Raw genomic sequence first — 21,254 nt, 5'->3', positions numbered from 1 at the left:
TATCCGAATAATGTCTCTTATATTACGCGATCAATACTCGACTTGTGTCAAAATGTGTATTAAGTCAAAACAATATGAAAGTCTCGAGACGCCTGGCAGATGCGGAAACGTCGTAATTGAAATCATTTATAATTAAATAAAACCGATAATTAAATATGGAGAAATATATATATAACCAGTAATATATATATATAACCAGTTTTCGATAGAGTGTATCGGGGATGCAGGTGCTAGGAATAAAAAAGTATCCTTTATCATTCCTTGGGGTTCCAGCTTGTTTCATACCAATTCTCGTCAAAATCAGTTTAGTGGTTTAGCAGTGAAAGCATGACAGATAGAGTTACTTTTAAGTTTATATTAGTATTTATAACAACCTGTAAATGTCCCATTGCTGGGCTAAGGCCTCCTCTCCTTTTTTTCTTTAAATAGATTTATTTATTGGCTATTAAGAAAATACTATGACTATTTACATACTTATTATTATATTCTAGAACTAAACCTAAAATAAAAACAGATACAGTAATACAGTGCAGATGAATTATAAGCAAAAATTTAGTTGAGCTCGTCTGGATTTGAGTCCTTGGGTATATGCCTAGGGATAGCCTGGGCTGTATCAGCTCAGTGCCTTCCAGTATTTATGATCAGGGTAGCGTTTCAAGGTAGTTCAAACTTAATGGGTTCCAGAGATCATGCGTCTATTGTTATGTGTGACGGAAGAATTTAATTAAATATTTTTGACAGTGACAGATGATAGCTCAGCTATAGGTATCATATCGAAGCCAGCGCTGAATTTCCCTTGACACAAGGCTTTGAAGGATGTCAACAACATCTGGAAAAATATTTTTAATAAAAAACGTCACAGTTAATTTTAAAGATATATCTGTTTTTTTTTTCATATTTAACAATATTTTAGATAATAATAATAATAATATCCTGGGACATTTTTCACACGGCCATCCGATCCCAAATTAAGCTTGTACAGAGCTTGTACTATGGAAACCAGACAACTGATATACTACTTTTCTTTTGTAATTAAATTTGTATTTAAATTATATAGATAATTACACCCAGACTCAGGACAAACAGACATGTTCATGCACACAACACACGTCTGTCCTGGGTGGGAATCGAACCCATAACCATCGGCGTGAAAGGCAATCGAATCTACCAACCACGCCAATCGGCTCGTCAAAAACTGAAATTGATACCGTCCAATTAGTATATTTTTGTTATTAATATTTTTATCTTATAGAGTAAAAACTTTCGGGTAACGTTTTACCGTAAAATTATTATTAGGATCAACATTCCGAACCGGTGGTAATTTGTAATGTAATTTACTTGTAAAATGAAGTTTCAAAATTACTTGCAATAAGCTTACTTGAATCAAATATATTATTGATATTGTTTTATAAAGGAATATAAATAGTAGCCTTAGTATGAATGCCTAAGTCAAAACATTTGAATATTATTTTACTTAATATGTAAAGTAGCAATTAAATTAATCCAAATGTAGGACAGAAATTCGAGATAAAATAAAGATAATTTCCTTTGAAACCTTTTTTGTCGTTTTGTATCTTTTTTATATATTAAATATGTAGGCAAACCGGTAAATAGATCAACTGATGGTAAGTGGTCAATGGTATTAACTATTAGATTAGATTAGCGTTTGTCCTTACAAACCCCGCGCTACCAACCTTCGGACTAAGACAGTCCTCTGAGTCTATAGTTACACTTGCTAAGGTGTGGCTACATCCCTCAATCGAAACACAGCAATAATAATAATATCCTGGGACATTATTCACACACGGCCATCAGATCTCCAACTAAGCAGAGCTTGTACTATGGAAAACAGACAACTGATATACTACATATACCACTTTTCTTTTGTAAATACATACTTATATAGATAATTACACCCAGATTCAGGACAAACAGATATGTTCATGCACACAAATGTCTGGCCTAAATGGGAATCGAACCCACAACCTTCGGCGTGAACGGCAAGTATCTACCTACCACGCAAACCGGCCCGTAAGTACTATTGACCTTGCAAAGATCAAGTTTAACTTAAGTAAAAAAAAAAACAAAGTATATCTGAAATTACAATTGTGATGCCGCCTGGAAATAAAACCATCGAGGCACATCTAACTACTAAACCCTATAAAAACAAAAAGAAAGATAAATCAAACACACGGTTTAAAAAACAAACAAACAAACGATTTGTTTAAAAAACCTATTCTATATTCGATAATTTGCACAAAAATCGGCCGTCCATAGCACGTGTGTATTCCCAGGCTGAGGGGAGTTATCCTTAACCTTTTAACCTTTCCAAAACCCAGCCATTTTCCAGACACGAGATCAATGCTGTCTGGTAACACGGGTCGCCTATTTTAAGAATAGTCCGATCCGTGAATATTCCATTTGATTTGTTCTATATAATGTGTTATTATTATTTTAAAATATATTTTTATTTTTAGTTAAGTTTCAACTCTAATTGCACTTTAATAAAAAACAAATATTTAGTAGTTAATTCAACTAAGTTAAGTTATCAGTGTTATGCATATCTGTAATTGGTGGATATCAGATGTTACTTAAGTGTTTTGAACTCATAAGGACTTTATTTTATTTTTTTATTTTATTAGGATCTCCAACAAGGAATACACATGACAAGCTTTAGTATAATATGCGAGTTATAAATCTATGTGCTCCCTAAGTTACAGGAAACCACAGCATCCATCACATACAACTAAGTAACAGCTAATATAAATAGTAAAATTAAAATTAAGAACTTAACAAATTTAAAGTGATACAACTGAAAGCAGTAAAACAAAAAACAGAACTTATATTAAATGACTAAAATTTAGGAATAAAATTTGAAAAGCTAAAAATAAAAGTAATACAAACAAAAAATACTAAAGATACTAAAAAAATAAATAAACTAAAAATACAAATATAATGAATAAATGAACGTATGAAATTTAATTTAAATATTGCTTAAGATTTTTTTTTATATGTGCTTAGATTAGTTGCAATATCCAAGTTGTTGCTTTTTGCGAGTTCATTGTATTGTCTACATATTCGAGGTATACCAGAATTGTATCGGAGGTTGGTTTTAAATGTGGGTATTTGAATGAAGTTGTTGGTACTAAGTCGGGGCAAACGAAACGGAGTATGAACAGTTAAAGATGAGATTAATTCGTTGCTTTTAACTTAACACTTATATTGCTACTAAAGATATCTTCTTTCACAAATGGATAAATTAAATATATATATATATATATATATATATAGAACTAAGTATACGAGGATGACCATAAATATTTAACATTAATTTAGGGAATTAAGCTATTCAATTATTTGCTCAGTTATTTTACTTGTATATACAGTACCAATTATTCAGTAATGTAATGTAAATAAAACGGGGAATATTTGAAGAAAATTTACCTCCAGTTTCGCTGATTAAAAGTAATTTTAACTAATTCTGCTTTAATCTTAACGCTCATTCATCGACTGCCATCCAACCTGTTTTAATGACACTTATTTAAGTTCAAAAATAATAACCTTATTATAAAACTAAAAATATTATTATAAGAGGATTATGAAAGTGATCGACTGTTAGTTTTGTTTTATGTGCAATAATGTAGGTAGTAAATATGTGGTAGGAATCCAATAACGCGGATTAATGATCATTATGTAGTATTTATGTATTTCTATTTGGTTATATTTAATATTCCGAATAATATTTGTAGTGAAATATATGAAATTCTAAATAATATAATACCTAACTAGCTACCTGCCTTGGCATCGCGCGGGTAGAGTAAGGGTCGATTTTTTTTATAGAAGGCGACGAGCATATGGGCCACTTGATTGTAAGCGGTCACCAACGCCCATAGACATTGGAATTGTAAGAAATGTTAACCATCGCTTATATCGCCAATGCACCACCAACCTTGGGAACTAAGATGTTATGTCCCTTGTGCCTGTAATTACACTGGCTCACTCACCCTTCAAACCGGAACACAACAATACCAAGTGCTGTTTTGCGGTAAAATACCTGATAAGTGGGTGGTACCTACCCAGACGAGCTTGCACAAAGCCCTACCACCAGTAACAATATTATACCAGTACACCAATAGAGTTATAATATTATAACTGTATTGGTTTACGCACATAACATTCAGTATCACTGTTTGGCTGTAGAATATCAGAGTTGGTGGTACCTACACAGACGAGCTTGCACAAAATCCTACCATCAAATAAATCGACTAAAGTTAATTTTGATTCAGTATATTTAAAGTAAAAACGTGTCTATAAATTCATCTTCCAATATAATATTCGTGAAATCAGATTTGTCTACACTAAGAGCAATCTAAATGAAGCAAAATCAATACGGAATATACTCGTCCCTACACAGCCTCAAATATTCTAAGATTAAATTTGATAATCGCGTTATATTTTGAGAATGTCACCTCGCCCGTGGCTTCCAAATTTTAGAACATTAAATTAGCATTAATTGTCTAGCGTATTTATAACAGGTAACAATTGTGTAATGAATTTTTTTTCCTACAGGGAGAGGTCTTCGGGTGGTGGAACACAGGATTTACGGACTAGTACAGCACCAACGCTTACGGCCTAAAAGATATGGGACATACTTGGGGCCGTGGCGTGACGTGAAGGCCTCTTGCTATAAAAAATAGAACGGTTTTTTACTCATAATTGCTCTGCACACTGAAGGCGTGTCCAGCGGAGTCTCCTTTCAGCTCTGGAAGAGTGAAATTTTCAAATACGATCTAATTGTGATTTTAAAGGTCATCCACTGCTTCCTATACTCTCCAGTTACCTCTCCCTCCAGTTTCCTTACTCTCAACGGCAGGTTGAAGAACTTTCCATCTATTAAGGAGGAATACATTTGACAGTTGGACTCACACCACCTTTTCTCTTGCATTTATGACATTCATACCTAGGCATGGGAGTTTGCGTTGTGTTAAAAAAATCAATATAACTGCACCAGGTTGTTTTAGTGGGATCAAATGTCTACCATATACTGTCCTTGTTTTTATCCCTGGAAAACGCGTTACGCGTTTCCTCCATGGCAACAGTGGGGGGGTATGTGGGTGTGTGTGCCCCGAACGTCAGAATACCCACTAAAAAATCAGCGGTACCCTTTCCGTCTTAACGAGGAGCGCCATGGGATCGCTTGCGCATGCTACCGTGACCATGTACTGTCCTCATCCAACTACTGCAAAACACCATCTCCTCATTATTAATGATACTGGACTTGTAAAAAAATCTACTTGTCTATTTTTTTTATTTTCTTGTTACTTTTTAATACTTTCCACTTCTAACAATCGTAACAAATAATAAGAAGAATTCAAGGCTAGCAGTATAGTTTTATATTGTTTGTAGCTTCAAATGTATTTGCCTTTATATATATTGTGTAGCTTTGTACACATCTCTGATGTAGATAAAAGCTCCAGGCTAAGACTTTATTCGAGAATGTCTCAGACTGTGTGCAGTGTCGACTGACACTGTGAAATCTTCTCTTTGTTAAAACTTGCGATTTTCAGATCTTTTGCATTTAGTAATTAACTTTTAAATTGCAAAGACTCTGACTCCACAAATTGCACTTATATAAATTAAATTATATAATAAATTTGTATTTATTTTTTTATTTTTTTATGTAATTTATATATATGTATTGAGCTGTGTTGGCCTAGTGGTTAGAAGACATGAGCCCATGATTCCAAATTCAAACCAAATTTATTTTTATAATTCGTCTCGTACTCGGCGATGAAGGAAAATATCTTCGATGGAAATTTGCCACGTGTACCCATCAATTGGAGTAACGTGGTGGAGTAAATTGTTTCAAGCCTTCTCCTGGAAAAAGTGGGAAGGTTTTAACCCAGCAGACTGAACAGACACATTGACAGGCTGTTACGTTACTAATCCGAGATGGCTCAGTGGTTAGAACACGTGAATCTTAACCGATGATCGTGGGTTCAAACCCGGGCAAGCACCACTGAATTTTGATGTGCTTAATTTGTGTTTATAATTCGTCTCGTCCTTGACGGTGAAGGAAAACATCGTGAGGAAACCTGCATGTGTCTAATTTCATTGAAATTCTGCCACATGTGTAATCTACAAACCTGCATTGGAGTCCGTGGTGGAATAAGCTCCAAACCTTCTCCTCAAAAGGGAGAGGAGGCCTTAGCCCAGGAGTGGGACATTAACAGGCTGTTACTGTACTTTACTTTACTTTTCTTTACTTAATATTATTTATTGCACTACTAAAACTAAAATATACATAAGGATCACGGAAGGATCATGGAAGGATTATCACACTACAAATACAAAATTCTCCCTACCAGCACATCTGTCTGTTTATTTGAATGCGATAAACTCAAAAACTACCAAACTGATTTCCATACGCTTTTCACCAATATTGTATTAAGTATAATCATTAATCATCTTGTTATCTACGAAGTTATTGATCCAATTATAGTTTATTTAACCAATTTTATTTCTTAATGAACCGTAACTTTATAATCGATATTGTTGTCATTTGTTTATTTCAAGGCGCTAATCAAATTATCACCCAGGCCGATATGAAAAAAATTGTTAATATTACACAGCCAAATCATTGAGAAATATAGACTACTAGTTTACACCCAGCTTTACCTGCTTGTGAGATATCACAGAACAGACAAACAAACAGAGAGTTACTTTTGCATTTAAAAAGTTGGTATAGATAAGACTGCCTCGTTGGTCTAGTGCCTTGATATAAGGCCGCAGACCCGGAGGTCCTGGGTTCAATTCCCAGGTCGGGCCAATAAAAAGTTATTGGGTTTTTCTGTCAGAAAATTCTCAGTAGCAGCCCGGAATCTGGAAGTTGGAAGTGTGTACACTCCCGTGCCACTGAAAGCACGTAAAGCCGTTGGTCCTGCGCCTAAACTCTTTCCGGTCGTGTCGGATTGCCGCCCCATCGGATTATGAGAGTTAGGGAATAGAGAGTGCACCTGTGTTTGCGCACACACTTGTGCACTATAATATCTCCTGCGTAGTTGGCTAATCTCTCTTGAGATTGGCCGCCGTGGCCGAAATCGGTCTGGAGGACATTATTATTATAGATAAGTATAAAAATAAAAAAGGAATAGCAGACATATTAGCTTCGCTTTCGTTGGTCATTAAGACTTGAAATTTGTAACAATTATTTATTTTACGTTTTAAGGGTGAAGCCAGTGTAATAAAAGACACAGGAAACTTATAAAATGGTTGGGGTTGGTAGCTAATACGATTATACGGTATATTAATATTAAATGTGACGACTTGATTGCTTTGTGAATTATTTTTAATGTGATAATATTTTGTGTATTTTATAACTGTTTGTCTTCCTTTTTTTTTCGCTGAAAAAACGCGTTTACGCGTTTCCCCCACTTGAAGTGGGGGGGGGGGTATGTGGGACTCGCCGGCGCCGAGTATGCGCCGGAATACCCACTAAAAAACCAGCGGTACCCACACCGCCTTTTCGAGGAGCGTCACGGGATCGCTTGCGCATACCACCGTGACGCCCCGACGGTTGACCCGCCTCTGCAGGCCTCCAAATCCTAGGGGGTTCTCAGGGTACAAAGACCCCCTTGAAGAGAAGATGCGCTTAGCGCCGACGCCTTCTCCCCGGTCTTCTTCGGCGAAGCGAGTCAGCGGAGGCCCTCTCCTCACGCTCCCGCTCCGCTGCCTCCGTCTGCGACATGACATTTTCGCAGAAGGAGACCGTCCAATCCAACCAGCACCTCTCGCTACCAAGCATGGCGTTTATCACACTCGGCAGCGAGAGGTCTTCACCGGTCTTCACTAAGGCCGCCAGGGACAGGCGCTGAGGTCCCCAAGCGGGACACTCTATCAGAGTGTGGCACGCTGTGTCAGAAGGCGCACCACACTCATGGCAGGAGGGTGTCACCTCCCACCTCGCTATTCGGTGCAGGTACTTACCGAAACAACCTTGTCCGGTAAGTACCTGCGTCAGCCTGAATGTGAGTGTGCCGTGACTCCGTTCCACCCAGCGACTCAAGTGGGGGCGGACCGCCTCCAATGTCACTAGGCCTGCCGAGGGGGACCTCAGTTCCTCCTCCCATCTGCGAATCAAGGCTCGCTGGGCTAGGGCCCTGACTCGCTAAACCTCCGCCGACCCTGGACGGACGCCACTTGACCTCGTTTCCACCCGGAACCGGTGCACTTCCGCAAGCACCTCCGCCTGGAGTTCCCAGGGCGGATCGCTCGCGAGAAGTGTCGCTGCCGTCCATGACACCGTACGGTACCTACGTATCGCTCTCACCACTATAACTCTTTGCGGCCTCCGCAGAAAAGCTCTGTTACGAGCGGTGAGAGCATCCACCCAAATAGGTACACCGTACAACGCCATGGAGCGTACCACGCCAGCGTATAAACGCCGACGTGGTGTTTCCGGCCCTCCTACATTCGGTAGGAGGCGGCCCAGAGCAGCAGCAGCGCTTATGAGCTTCGGGCCGAGTTGGACAAAATGCTGCCCGAAGCTCCATCTTCCGTCCAGGATCAGGCCCAGATACCTCATCTGGGCTTGCACCTTAATCACCGTCCCCTGGACGGTGATAGACGCCCCTCGAGGGGGACCCCGACGTAGACCGTGGAATAGGAGGGCCTCTGTATTTGTGACAGAGACCCTCAAGCCCAGCATCACAATCCGATCCATCGTGAGCGATACTCCGACCACGGCCAGGCGGGCCACCTCCTGAAAGGTCTGCCCCGTCGCCGTGATGAGGGTGTCATCCGCGTAGCACAACACCCTCATTCCGAGAAGGATGGGGGCCCTAAGGAGCCAATCGAATCCGACGTTCCACAGGATTGGGCCAAGTACCGACCCCTGTGGAACGCCGCAGCCTACCCAACACCGGACAAGTCGCCCATCGCCCCCCTCCCAGAGGACCACTCGGTCTCGGAGGTATGCCCCCAACAGCCTTCTGAGGTAGTAAGGCACCCCGTGGTATCGGAGTGACTCCCTTATAGTCTCGAAGGAAAGACTGTTAAAGGCGTTCGCTACGTCCAGCGATACCGCCAGGACGACGTCTCCTCGGGCCACCGCCTCGGTGGTCCAGGTCTTTAAGGCGTCCAGGGCGTCAATGGTTGATCGACCCACCCTGAACCCGTACTGAGACTCTGAAAGACCCGGCCCCACCTCGTTGAGGTGCTGAATAAGACGGGAAGCGAGGATCTTCTCGAAGAGCTTGCCCGTCTCATTCAGCAGCACAATTGGCCTATATGCCGAAGGAAAATCAAGTGTACGCCCCTCCTTCGGCAACAGAACCAACTTTTCCTCCTTCCACAGCTTCGGAAACTGCCCACTGGAAAAACATTCATCAAACAGTTCCCAAAGCCTCCCACCTACATGTTCCAGGGCGTCACGCAGAACACGCCCTGGAACCCCGTCCGGACCCGGCGCTGTGGTTCTGGCCCTCAATCGATCGAGCGCCATCTCCAGCTCTCGCCCCGTAACGTGTGGTGGAGCTGCACTGTCATCTGTTACAGAGCGAGGGGGCATACTTGGTGGGACGTGTTCGCCTGGTTGGGGAAATAATTCACCAACCAGTCGCAGGAGGAGATCCGGCGGCAACGTTTCCGTCGCAGGGGCGCCGTGTGTGCGGAACTTTCCTCGCACACCACGGTACGGGCGTCCCCACGGGTCCCTGTTCAGGCCCACCAGAAGCTCCTCCCTTGCTCTCTCCTTAGCTTGACTTATCACCTGCTGCAGCTCCTTTTTCAACTGCGATAAGTGGCTTACAGCCGTCCCTCTAAATCCACGTCGAGGCCGTTGTGCCTGTGACAGCGGACGTATGCCCTCCGCGCCCGGTTACATGTCGCCCGAAGCTCCGCTATTTCGGGCGACCACCAGTATACCTGACAGCGCGGTAGCCTGCGCCGGGTCCTCGGCATGGCCGCATCGCACACCTCCTTTAGAACGCTGCGCATGCCATCCGCCAGCTCGTCGACACTGGCACCCTCTCTCTTTTCCGCGGAACCCCACCGCTGCACGATAGCAGCTTCCCTGACCAGCTCACAATCCAACTAGCCAAGGGGCCACCTGGAGAGCGTGGTTGGCACCCTCAGAGGTTCCACTGGCCCGCAAGAGGTGGAGATCTCAAATCGGATGTATCTATGATCCGACAGAGTCTCCACCTCCTCCTCCACTCTCCAATATCTCACTCTACGCGCCGTGACAGGCGTAGCGAACGATAAGTCCACCACGGACCCTCCCTGCTGCCTCACGCAGGTGTGCACCTGCCCCTTGTTAAGTAGGGACAGGCTGGAGAGTAGGGCCCACACCTGGACAGCCCTCCCTCGCGGGTTTGTGGCAGGATTTCTCCAGGCACGTGATTTCGCGTTGAAGTCACCGAGAACCACTATCGGTTTCGGCGACTGCCTGGACACCGCAGCTCTGACACCGAGGAAGCTCTCGAACTCCGCCAGGCCGCGGAACTGTTTGTCTTCCTAATAATAGATAAATAAATAAGAAAGGTATTCAAAACACCTTATAATGGCTGATTTTGATTTATTTAATAAGATGAGTTCACATCTTCGACGATAAGAAGTCAGAACATTTATCCTATTTAAATAACAAGACAATATTGCACAACGTAAGCAAACGTATACACATATACTCAAATGTATTCAATTTGCTTGCCTTTTATTTCTCTGAATAACAAAGGAGGGAAAACAAACGCGATGGAACATTCTAGTAGAAAACAATATGGCCGTTTGTTCTCTTAAAACTTATGAATAAGCGAATGTTCGCTGTGAACGTACCGATGGCCTTTTTAACGTATGGAAGATATAAGTATATTTTATTTTATTATTAGTTTGGGAATGTAGAATAAAAAATATCTTATACTAGGTGTTATCTCAAATTTGCTCTTCCAATTAAGCAAAATTCCAAATAAAATATGTTTAAAGTTGATCATCTAAGCTTTTACAGTACAGTAACAGCCTATTAATATCCCACTGCTTCTTGAGCTTGGAGCTTCTTCTTGGAGCTGTTGGAATAACACACTGCTCCAATGCGGGTTGGTAGAATACACATGTGGCATAATTTCAATGACATTAGACACATGCAGGTTTCCTCACGATGTTTTCCTTCACCGTCAAGCACGAGATGAATTATAATCACAAATTAAGAACATGAAAATTCAGTGGTGCTAGCCCGGGTTTGAACCTACGATCGTCGGTTAAGATACACGTGTTCTAACCACTGGGCCATCTCAGCTTTTGCTTGCTTAAAAATGCAGTCGAACGATTCATATGTAATATATTATTATGTATTTATATATAAGTACATAACATACATAAATACCGATTTCCTAGTCGAAGTTAAATTGGAATAGGATCGGGTATAGTAAACGTTATAGATTAGAAGAATTGGCTCCCAGGGCACTAAGTTTTCGTATCACAGAAATCTATAATTTTCACCAATATGAAATATTAATAGACTAACGTATTAAATGGACCTCATTAGAGCTATTGAGTTAATTGGTCTTTCCAAATATATGGCTGATAGAAATCAAACGATTGAACCTGAACAAAGAGATTTTTCATTTCAACATTTTAGCTATCAACATACCTAATTATTTGAAGTTTTTGTTCAGAAAGTAAACTAAAAATATTGAACCAAATGTTCTTTAAATTCGGATAAATTTAAAAGGGCTTATTTATTACACTTTTCAAGTTCAAATTATTATTATATTACATTTTTTTTTTGGTTTTTAAGAAATTTCATGCCACGGAAAAGGTTTCATCGTGACGTTATCTTGACCGATGATCTTAAGATAATAATATACCAATTACAGTGCATGTTAAGATGAACCCACTATCTTTGATTTGAGAGTGGTACATCCACATAGTAGTAGGGTTTTGTGCAAGCCCACTCGTCAGATATTCACTACCATTATATACCTGCAGGAGGTAGGAGGCTAGCAGGAGTATTCCTGCTTAAATGATCTGATTCTGGATTAATTTTGGATTAATCAAAATTAACTGGTCATTTTAATAGGATTATGTAAATTGCTTCTTTATAAGCTACTTTAGATACAATTTACTAACTGACTGAGAGAGTTATCTCTGAGTTACCAAATATACTTTAAAGAAAATCGAGATAAAAAGCCTCTAAACGATAAGGTGCTGTTTAAGTCATCTCTTAAGAAGGTGTTTTTGGTGTTCAAATGAGACATAATTCTAACCGACACATGTGGGCTTCTTCACGATATTTTCCTTCACCTTCAAGTACAATATGAATAATAAATACAATATTAAGTACATAAAAACGCAATGGTGCCAAGCGTGAACCCGCAATCTTTGGTAAATATTCAAGTGCTCTAACCACTGCCCACCACCTTGCTCTATAAAATATAAAGTTCCATTAATGAAGATCTTTCGCTTTTAAGAAATTGCAACAAAGAAATTACCATTGCACTAAATACAAGAGAAAATGACTAACCATATTTAAATGAAATTTTTTTACAAAGATCTTTGCTGTAATTAACATAACGGTACTTAAAAAGGTCAAAGAAACGAATAGAATTTCAAACATTTTAAAGACCAAGAGGATAATGCTTTTCGTATTTCAAAAGGTCACAGGTTATTACTATATTAACATTATTACCTAAATTAATATAAAACACTTAATCAATTACTTTGATAAATTAGTTTTAGTGTAGTTGATTCATATGTTATTAGAATACTTAAGTAGATATTAAAGTTGACCAAACAAATAAATGTCCTTTATCAGTATTTAAAAAAAAATAAAAAAGTTACTTATAGCTTAAACATTATGTAATTAGTTTAACCAAACTAAAAATTAGTTTTCTGCTTTCGAATGTAAAATAGGTGATGACAAAGAAAAAAAAACAGTTTTTAATTAAACAATTCATACGTAACGCCTCATATATTTATCCATAACACACAGTTTTACTTTTTACATTAATTTCTGTTTACCTATTGTTACTAAATGCCGCTCACCCAATTCAGCTTAAATTCTGCAACCCTTGGTGATGACAAATTGGCAACACAGTCTTTTGTACTTTAATAATAATAAAGTCCTTCGACGCGACCGGAAAGAGTTCTGGCTTTACGTGCTTTCCGAGGCACGGGAGAGCATGACCTTTGTACTTTATAAAGATACATTTATATTATTAACAAAACACTATTTTGTTTTTAATTTTAATCTATCATTTTTTTTAAGTTTTTAATTTATTCAATAAATATCTATTTCGACGTTTCAATCTCTCTACTGTTATATATTTCTTAAATGTTTTTTGAGAAATCGTGTAATGTCAAACTTCAAGGTCAAACTCGTTTGTTTAGTTATTAAACAAACAAAAACCATTAAAAGCACACATTGATAATAATCTTTTTTCGTTCGTTCACAAGACTTTTTTCGATTTCTGGAAAACAGTATATCATACGGTACAAAATAGTTTTTAGCAAACGAGGAGTAGTCTCATCTGATGGAAAGTGAATACCACCGCTCATAGACACCTGCTGCACCCGAAGACTTGTAGGACTTATATATATATACGGAAACGTCAAATTCAATATAACATAGCTAGGACTATATGGCTGACTCTAGTTACTATCCTCGTGTTAGGTTAGCGGGGGGCAGTTGCTAGGTATAATAAAGTAGGGTCCTACCTTGGGGTTAAAATTGGTTTATACCAAATTTCATCAAAATAGATTCAGCCGTGAAAGCGTAACAGTTTTAACAATTACTTTCGCATTTATAATATAGATAAAAAGCGTGGATTTTAATTCATGAATTTTCACGCAGAATAAATAATTTATAGGCAAGCGTGCTACATCCTAGACCATGTTCATGCTTAACATCAGGCAAGTCAACGGTCAAACGCTGGCCTATTAATTGGATAAAAAAAAAACAATTTAATTGTATTTAATTAACTATGTAAATCTGGGAAAACAGGATTTATTTTTCGTCTGTTCTTGTTGGAATCTACATTCCAAACCGGCAGTAGCTTTACATTTAATTAAATACTGTAACATAATTCAAACGTGTTGTTATGAGCTCACTTAAATATTTCTATTTTAAAATCATCAAAATCGGTTCAGCCGTTTTCAGATAATCACAATACATACAGTTAAAAAGAGCACCGCGTGTTCGCTTACTCCGAGAACAAACATCGTTGAAATTACTTTAATGAAATGCACTTCAAGCAATTTGGTAACTTTTTACAAACTTTTTTCTTTTCAAATGTTCGTTAGTCTGTTTTGAGCAAATTTGTAAAATTTTAAGCTGAATTTTAGCTTTAACTTATCATACAGCGTTGGTATTATTTATTTAGCTCAGATGATAACGCATTTTTATGGCTAATTGGCTCCAGACAAAAAAACGGAAGGACACAAAAAATATTATGTAAGCGCTTGTTTTCTTTAATATATTTACATTTATTTTAACACATACATCATTGTAAGAGAGAGAATTTAACTATGTAACCAATAATGAATAAATACAAATAATAACAATGTAAATACAAATGGAATAATTACATTTTAAATTGAGCGTTCAAATTTCGAATTGAAATTCTAAATCGAATGAAAAAAGAAACTTAATTGAATGGCCGTATGATAAAAAGGCGACTACACACGTAAGGTCCCAACAGGCGTAGGTAAGCAATTTTAATCATTTTAAACGTGGCGATCGGAATATTTTTTCTGGTCATTTTTATAAACATTAAGAATTAATGATCCTTATTTTATTATTAATGATATTTAAATACTTTATCCGCTAATAATGTTAAAATATAAATAAAATAAGACATTTTACGCTGTATTAGATTAAATAGATGATAAAAGGGCATGGTTAGAATTCGTAGTTTTTTTTTTACAGGATAAATTAATTTAATTATAAATGCTGTGCAGGCTTTGTGCAAGTCCGTCTGGGAAGTTACAAACCACTAATCACATATTCTACCGCCACTAAGCCATACTTACTAATGTTTTCCGGCTTGAAGGTTGCGAGAGTCAGTGTAACAGCAGGCACAAGGGACAAGATCTTAGGTAAGGTTAAGATGTTAATATTTCTTACAATGCCAAACTCTATGTTCGGTGGTGACCACTTACCATCGGAAGGCCCACTTGTCAGTCTGCCTACCCAACACAAAAACAAACAACTACATTCCGAAACCAATTTTTATTATTGCGTTATTATAGCATACTTGAATAAAGTATATTTTTATTTTGATAATGAAATGGACTTCTAAATTCACTTGCTCGTTTCAGATTTAGATCGAGATTACGATAACTCAATTCCTTTGTGATAAATGATGAATGAAACCATAAAAATGTTAAGCAGAGCTCAAAGAAACTGAAGCACTCACGTATAATTTAATGCAGTGACATTCACGCAAGGCCAACGAAAGGTTGAACGTAACATACCTCATGACATTAAAAAATTAAAAGCATTTAATTTTTTCTAGACGAATACAATAGAGCAACGATTTAAATAATTTTAAAACTGCAAAGATGAAAATTTTAGATACGAAAATCTTTATAAGGGTATAATTTGAAAAATGACATAATTCCAAACGCTATAAGGTTCAATTTCGTAAATCAATCGGTTTTGCTTATCGCACTGATAGCGATAAGATAAATGAAAACAAAGAACTTCTCCATCACAATGATAAAGCAAACATTATCAAAATGCAGCGAACACTCGTCCTTGGATGAGATAAAATCAAGACATTGTGTTTATGTGATTTATTACAATAGTTAAGATAGCTCAGTGACTTGAATGACCCGAAGATTCCGGATTCAAAACAAGGCAGGATTACCGCTCAGCTTACATGCCATAAATAGAAAAAAAAGTAACTTATGAATAGCAAAAGAGGAGGGTAATATCAAGAGAACCATATCGTGAAAACAACTTTATGTGTCAAATGTTTTTCTGCTTCTACTAACCAAATATAATTTGACCAGCGTGACCGAAGCTTTAAACTACTGATACGGCATTTTACATTACATTAGTATATATATATGTATATATTATATATATTATAATAGTTCTCCAATGTGTTTAGTTAATGTGTTTTATGTTATTTTATAATGAAGTACATAATGATGATAATGGTATGGATTGTCCTTATTCGATTACTAGTCAAGTAAAGACGGGTAACATCTGACTTCGGACGGGTCAAGGTAAGGTCTTAACCGATCATAGATAAGTATAACACAATCAGCCGAGCCAAGTGATCTATCAACTTGTACAGTGTTGATGCGCCTTATCAGTTCTACGAGTGCGTGTTTTTTTCTCGTACGTTCATTTCATCTCGGTTTTTTTTTACGTTTTGATGTATATATTAATGGTCAGGATGCCCTTCAGTCCAATATCTAGACAGTATATATATATTTCAAAACACAAGTATGTGCACAACCGTAGGAGCCTTCTCTATTCCGTCGTTCATGGAATATGAGTGAATTAAACAACAATACGAAAACGGCACGGGATTTTAAGCACTCTATATTACCAAATACATTAATATGAAACCAGCGGTAATCATTCAGACTCTTCGGGGAGCGTCACGGAATCGCTTGCGCATGCTATGTGACGCTCCGACTGATTTGATTGTTGCACCTGCTTTGATCGTTAGATATTACTCCGCCCCACAGGTCAGTCTTTCTCAATCTATCTCAAAAGTTTTTTTCAAATAAAACTGGTAGATCCTGAGGTTAATGTGGTAAAGCTTATACATTAATTCTAGGATCCGGTCCGTTTTTAGTCGAACACTGCCAAAGCTATAACCCATTTTCCACAATTCCGTTTAGGAGATTTGAGGAGCAATATAGATTAATCTGCAATATTCTACCTTTTATAGATATCACTGTACGGTTACTCTGTTATCAAGTTTTTTGTTATAGAAATAGGAATACGTATAGTAATTTTAGATTGATATGTTTTTGTTATCATATTTATAATAATAATAATATCCTGGGACATTTTTCACACACGGCCATCTGATCCCAAATTAAGCTTGTACAGAGCTTGTACTATGGAAACCAGACAACTGATATACTATATATACTACTTTTCTTTTATAAATACATACTTATATAGATAATTATACCCAGACTCAGGACAAACAGACATGTTCATGCACACAAATATCTGTCCTGGGTGGGAATCGAACCCATAACCTTCGGCGTGAAAGGCAAGCATCCACCAACCACGCCAACCGGCTCGTCAATATTTACTTTACTCCTAGTTTTCCTCACACGGCTTTACTTGCGTTTTAAGGAGTAGGGTTGTGGGTTAGGTGTTAAGTACGAAAAAGTACGTTATTAGTATGGAGGTAGATCATAAAATAAAAGTTTTATATAAATAGAATACGATTTATGTTATGTATTTTTCTTAAATTGACGAATAAATCGACCTAAATTATTTAAAAGATAAATAAAGATACCGTAATTGTGGACCCGATATAGGCACCGCCATTTTGGGCTCTTTGTATATTTTTTTCGATCTACAAAACGAACTTAAAAAGTTGTCTTGTCTCCGGTTTAGTTTTGACAGCGTTCGTTTGTAAAGACAGAACTTTACTTTGGAAACTCTATCAACATGATAAGATAATATATTTAAAAATATATCGTATGAGCAAAATACATTCGTTCTGAAAATGTATAAAGTAAAAGGAATGTAACAGCATATGTCCCATAGCTGGGCTTTCATCCAGCACATACAGGTTTCCTAACGATGTTTTCCTTCCTATTTAAGTTCAATAACAATCGGATTAGTATTTTTTTTACGTGAATTCGAAAAGAACAAAAGAACATAGCTTACAAATTTATAATATTAGTTTGATAATTTTAAACAAAACAATATTCAACCATTTATTCACATTTAAATATAAACGTGTATGTGAATATGACTAACAAAATTTATTAAAAATAAATTTATTACGAACCTCATTGTATTTATAAAAAGATATTTGTAAAAAAGCCGAGATGGCCTAGTGGTAAGAACGCGTGAATCTTAACCGATGATCGTGGGTTCAAACCCGGGCAAGCACCACTGAATTTTCATGTGCTTAATTTGTGTTTATAATTCATCTCGTGCTTAACGGTGAAGGAAAACATCGTGAGGAAACCTGCATGTGTCTAATTTCATTGAAATTCTGCCACATGTGAATTCTACCAACCCGCATTGGAGCAGCGTGGTGGAATAAGCTCCAAACCTTCTCCTCAAAAGGGAGAGGAGGCCTTAGCCCAGCAGTGGGACATTAACAGGCTGTTACTGTATATTTGTAAAAAGATAGCGCGATTCAGAAAATCGAATAGATTAATTAACGCCCTCTATTGTTCAATTTAGGAACTAAAACATGTCACAAAATTGTACAATCACAATAAATAATGTCACTCAAAGTGTCCACCTTCATGTATATATAATTTAAAAGGTAAATTCATTCCGTGTGGGCTTATCCCTTGTTCTTTTAACTGAAAGGGTGAGATGAAAATCCATCATCGTGTCCGAGTTCTTTTGTAAATAATAAACATTGAAATATTCAAATTTCGAATGTTTCACTAATCTCCAGTTTCTGAAACGCTGGTTTAATTAATTTATCGTTAGGTATAACTGTGTATATGAAGTATGGAACGCCTTTAGCGTCATCGGCTGTCGACCAGTGTGTGGTAGTTACTGTATATAAGTAATATCTGATGGGCAGAAGCCAAAAATGGGCAACCTGATGAGTAGTCACCACCGCTCACAAACATTAGCACAGTAAGAAATAATAACTATCCTTGACTAAGATGTTCTGTCCCTTCAACAGAACACATTGCTGTATTGCTGTTTGGCATTAGAATTTATGATAAGTGGGTATATTTACCCACACACATGCTCACACGAGCCCTACCACCGAAGTGATATAAATTGATATATAAAGTATGTTTCTATATTCAAAACATATTTGATGATATAGAGGGCGTGTTTTTGCTTTAAATTTGTAATAAGTATTCTGTTCTTTTTATTTTAATTTTGTATTTTATAAAAATGTCTGTACATAAATATAAATAAATACAAAAGAAAAATAGTCTATAGAATATCAGTTGTCTGATTTCCATAGTACAAGCGTAAGCGTAGTCAAAACGTATTAGTAATCTAATTATTTCCGTTTTCTATTACCACTCCACAGGAAAATTTATAATATTTAACTCACACAATTAACCGAATATACATCTCGACAGCCCCAATCCAGCCGAATAATAGAATGATTTAAGGTTCAAAGGGAATAATTAGGATTTTTGTACGGGAATTCGTACAAAGGATTTTTTAAACGGCATTTTAATTGTTGTTTCAAACACAGATTATTAATTTCCTTTAACGTCTGTTCTTATCGAAATTACAATACTATTTACGAAGAGATTATTTATATATACAATCTCTTTAAGCGAGATTATATGAGCAACTGATAAGTAATTTGAATGTGCTATAAATGGCTATTATTTATTAATTTATATTTAGAATCAATATTTATTATTGATGTCAATTGGACCCGAATCATGACGGAACTGAAGATTTTTTATCTATGGATTTTAATTTTTATCAAAGCTTATAAAATGGCGGCTAATAGTCGTCACATATATTATAGACGAGTATATATATTTTTAAATCCATCGAGTGGTAATCTATCGTTATTTTAATTTATGCGATAAATCTGAGACGAAAGTTTCTAAACGAAGTGTACGTGATGTAAGTCAAGCAACAATCAATAAAGAAGTTTGACGTAAGGCCAAGAAAGTTTCAAGAAATTCGGTCGAGAGGTCGCAACATACCTTACAGGAAATGTTTTTAACTTTACTTTTAAATATATGTATTTCGAACGAAACTATTGCGAGAACAGTGGCGTCTTGTGCGGATCGTACGAAATGGAACTATGAAGACCTTGATATCAACTACAAAGAATGAAATTGAAATGTTTTCTCCTCTCCTTTAGAAGGTTTGGAAGGTGCTCCAATCCAGGTCACGTGTGTCACGTGATTTTCGTCCAACAAATGCTATCTTCCTAACAATTTTTTCGTCATCGCCACGCACGAGTTGAAATATAAGCGCAAATTGAACATCTAAAAATTCGGTGGTGTTGTCACGGATTGGAATTTTCGGTAAAAGAATAATATTCAGATCGTCTTCTAACCACGTGAGTGGTCTTATTTGAGTCTCATTTAATTATTATTATTATATTAGTAACAGCTTGTTAATGTCCCACTGCTGGGCTACGGCCTCCTTTAACTTTTTGAGGAGTAGGTTGGGAGTTTATTCCACCACGCTGTTCCATTGCGTGTTGATAGAATACACATGTGGCATAATTTCAATGAAATTAGACATACGCAGGTTTCCTCATGATGTTTTCCTTCACCATCAAGCACCATAAACACAAATTAAGAACATGAAAATTCAGTGGTGCTTTCCCGGGTTTGAACCCACGATCATCGGTTAAGATTCACGCGTTCTAACCACTAGGCCATCTCGACTTATTATTATATTACGTTTACCAATATTAAATTATGTCATGTGTTAATTGTAAGCGCTTTTTTGGCGAAAGAAGGAATAATTAAAATATTGTGATACTATTGCATATGCAATAAATTAATATAAACGATTTTCAAGAACAGGACATTTATGATAAGTGATATTACTACATATATATTTAAAAAATATCACTATGACTACCACGTGTTTTGGGCTAGCTTTTAAGAATGCAGATCCCAAGATCCATATTATGTTCTTCTGTCGTGAAAATCTCAATAGTTAGAGCCTGGATGTTACCAGTACTTTATAGCTCTGAGGCTATAAGCCTTTGGTCCTACGACAGAACTCTAATCACGGACATGTGCACTATAATATGTCCATCGCAGTTGGCAAGCACTCTTGAAATTGGCTGCCATGACCGAAATCGCTCAAGACGACATTATGAGTTACTGAAGGTGGGTCTATCAAGGGGACCGTCTTATATAGAAGAAAAAAAAATACAATTGTTAAAATCATAAAATGATATCTCCTTTGACATAAAACATTTTGTTAAAGTATATTCGTGAAACTTTTGCATCACATTTCGTATATAGAACAAAAAGTTGATTTTTTTTTATGTGATTTTTTTCACCGAACACAAAGCGTCCGTCATCGCAATGCGACGTTACATTTCACGTTTTATCTTGTCGGTTTTAATACATTTCAA

General features: G+C 37.2%; 1 protein-coding gene and 1 long non-coding RNA gene across 2 annotated transcripts in view; one reads left to right on the top strand and one right to left on the bottom strand.

Moving 5' to 3' along the window:
- Positions 1 to 21,254, bottom strand: part of LOC126777993 (protein boule) — a 43,339-nt gene that overhangs the window by 14,596 nt on the left and 7,489 nt on the right. The window lies entirely within an intron of this gene.
- Positions 14,632 to 16,032, top strand: LOC126778003 (uncharacterized). Its single transcript, XR_007670116.1, has 3 exons — positions 14,632 to 14,696; positions 14,918 to 15,087; positions 15,310 to 16,032. It is a non-coding gene; the product is annotated as an uncharacterized LOC126778003 (long non-coding RNA).

This window comes from Nymphalis io, chromosome 24 (genome assembly GCF_905147045.1).
Source record: "Nymphalis io chromosome 24, ilAglIoxx1.1, whole genome shotgun sequence".
Taxonomy (NCBI): Eukaryota; Metazoa; Arthropoda; class Insecta; order Lepidoptera; family Nymphalidae; genus Nymphalis; species Nymphalis io.
The sequence above is the reverse complement of the archived record's forward strand: the minus strand, read 5'-3'. Positions and strand labels throughout refer to the sequence as shown.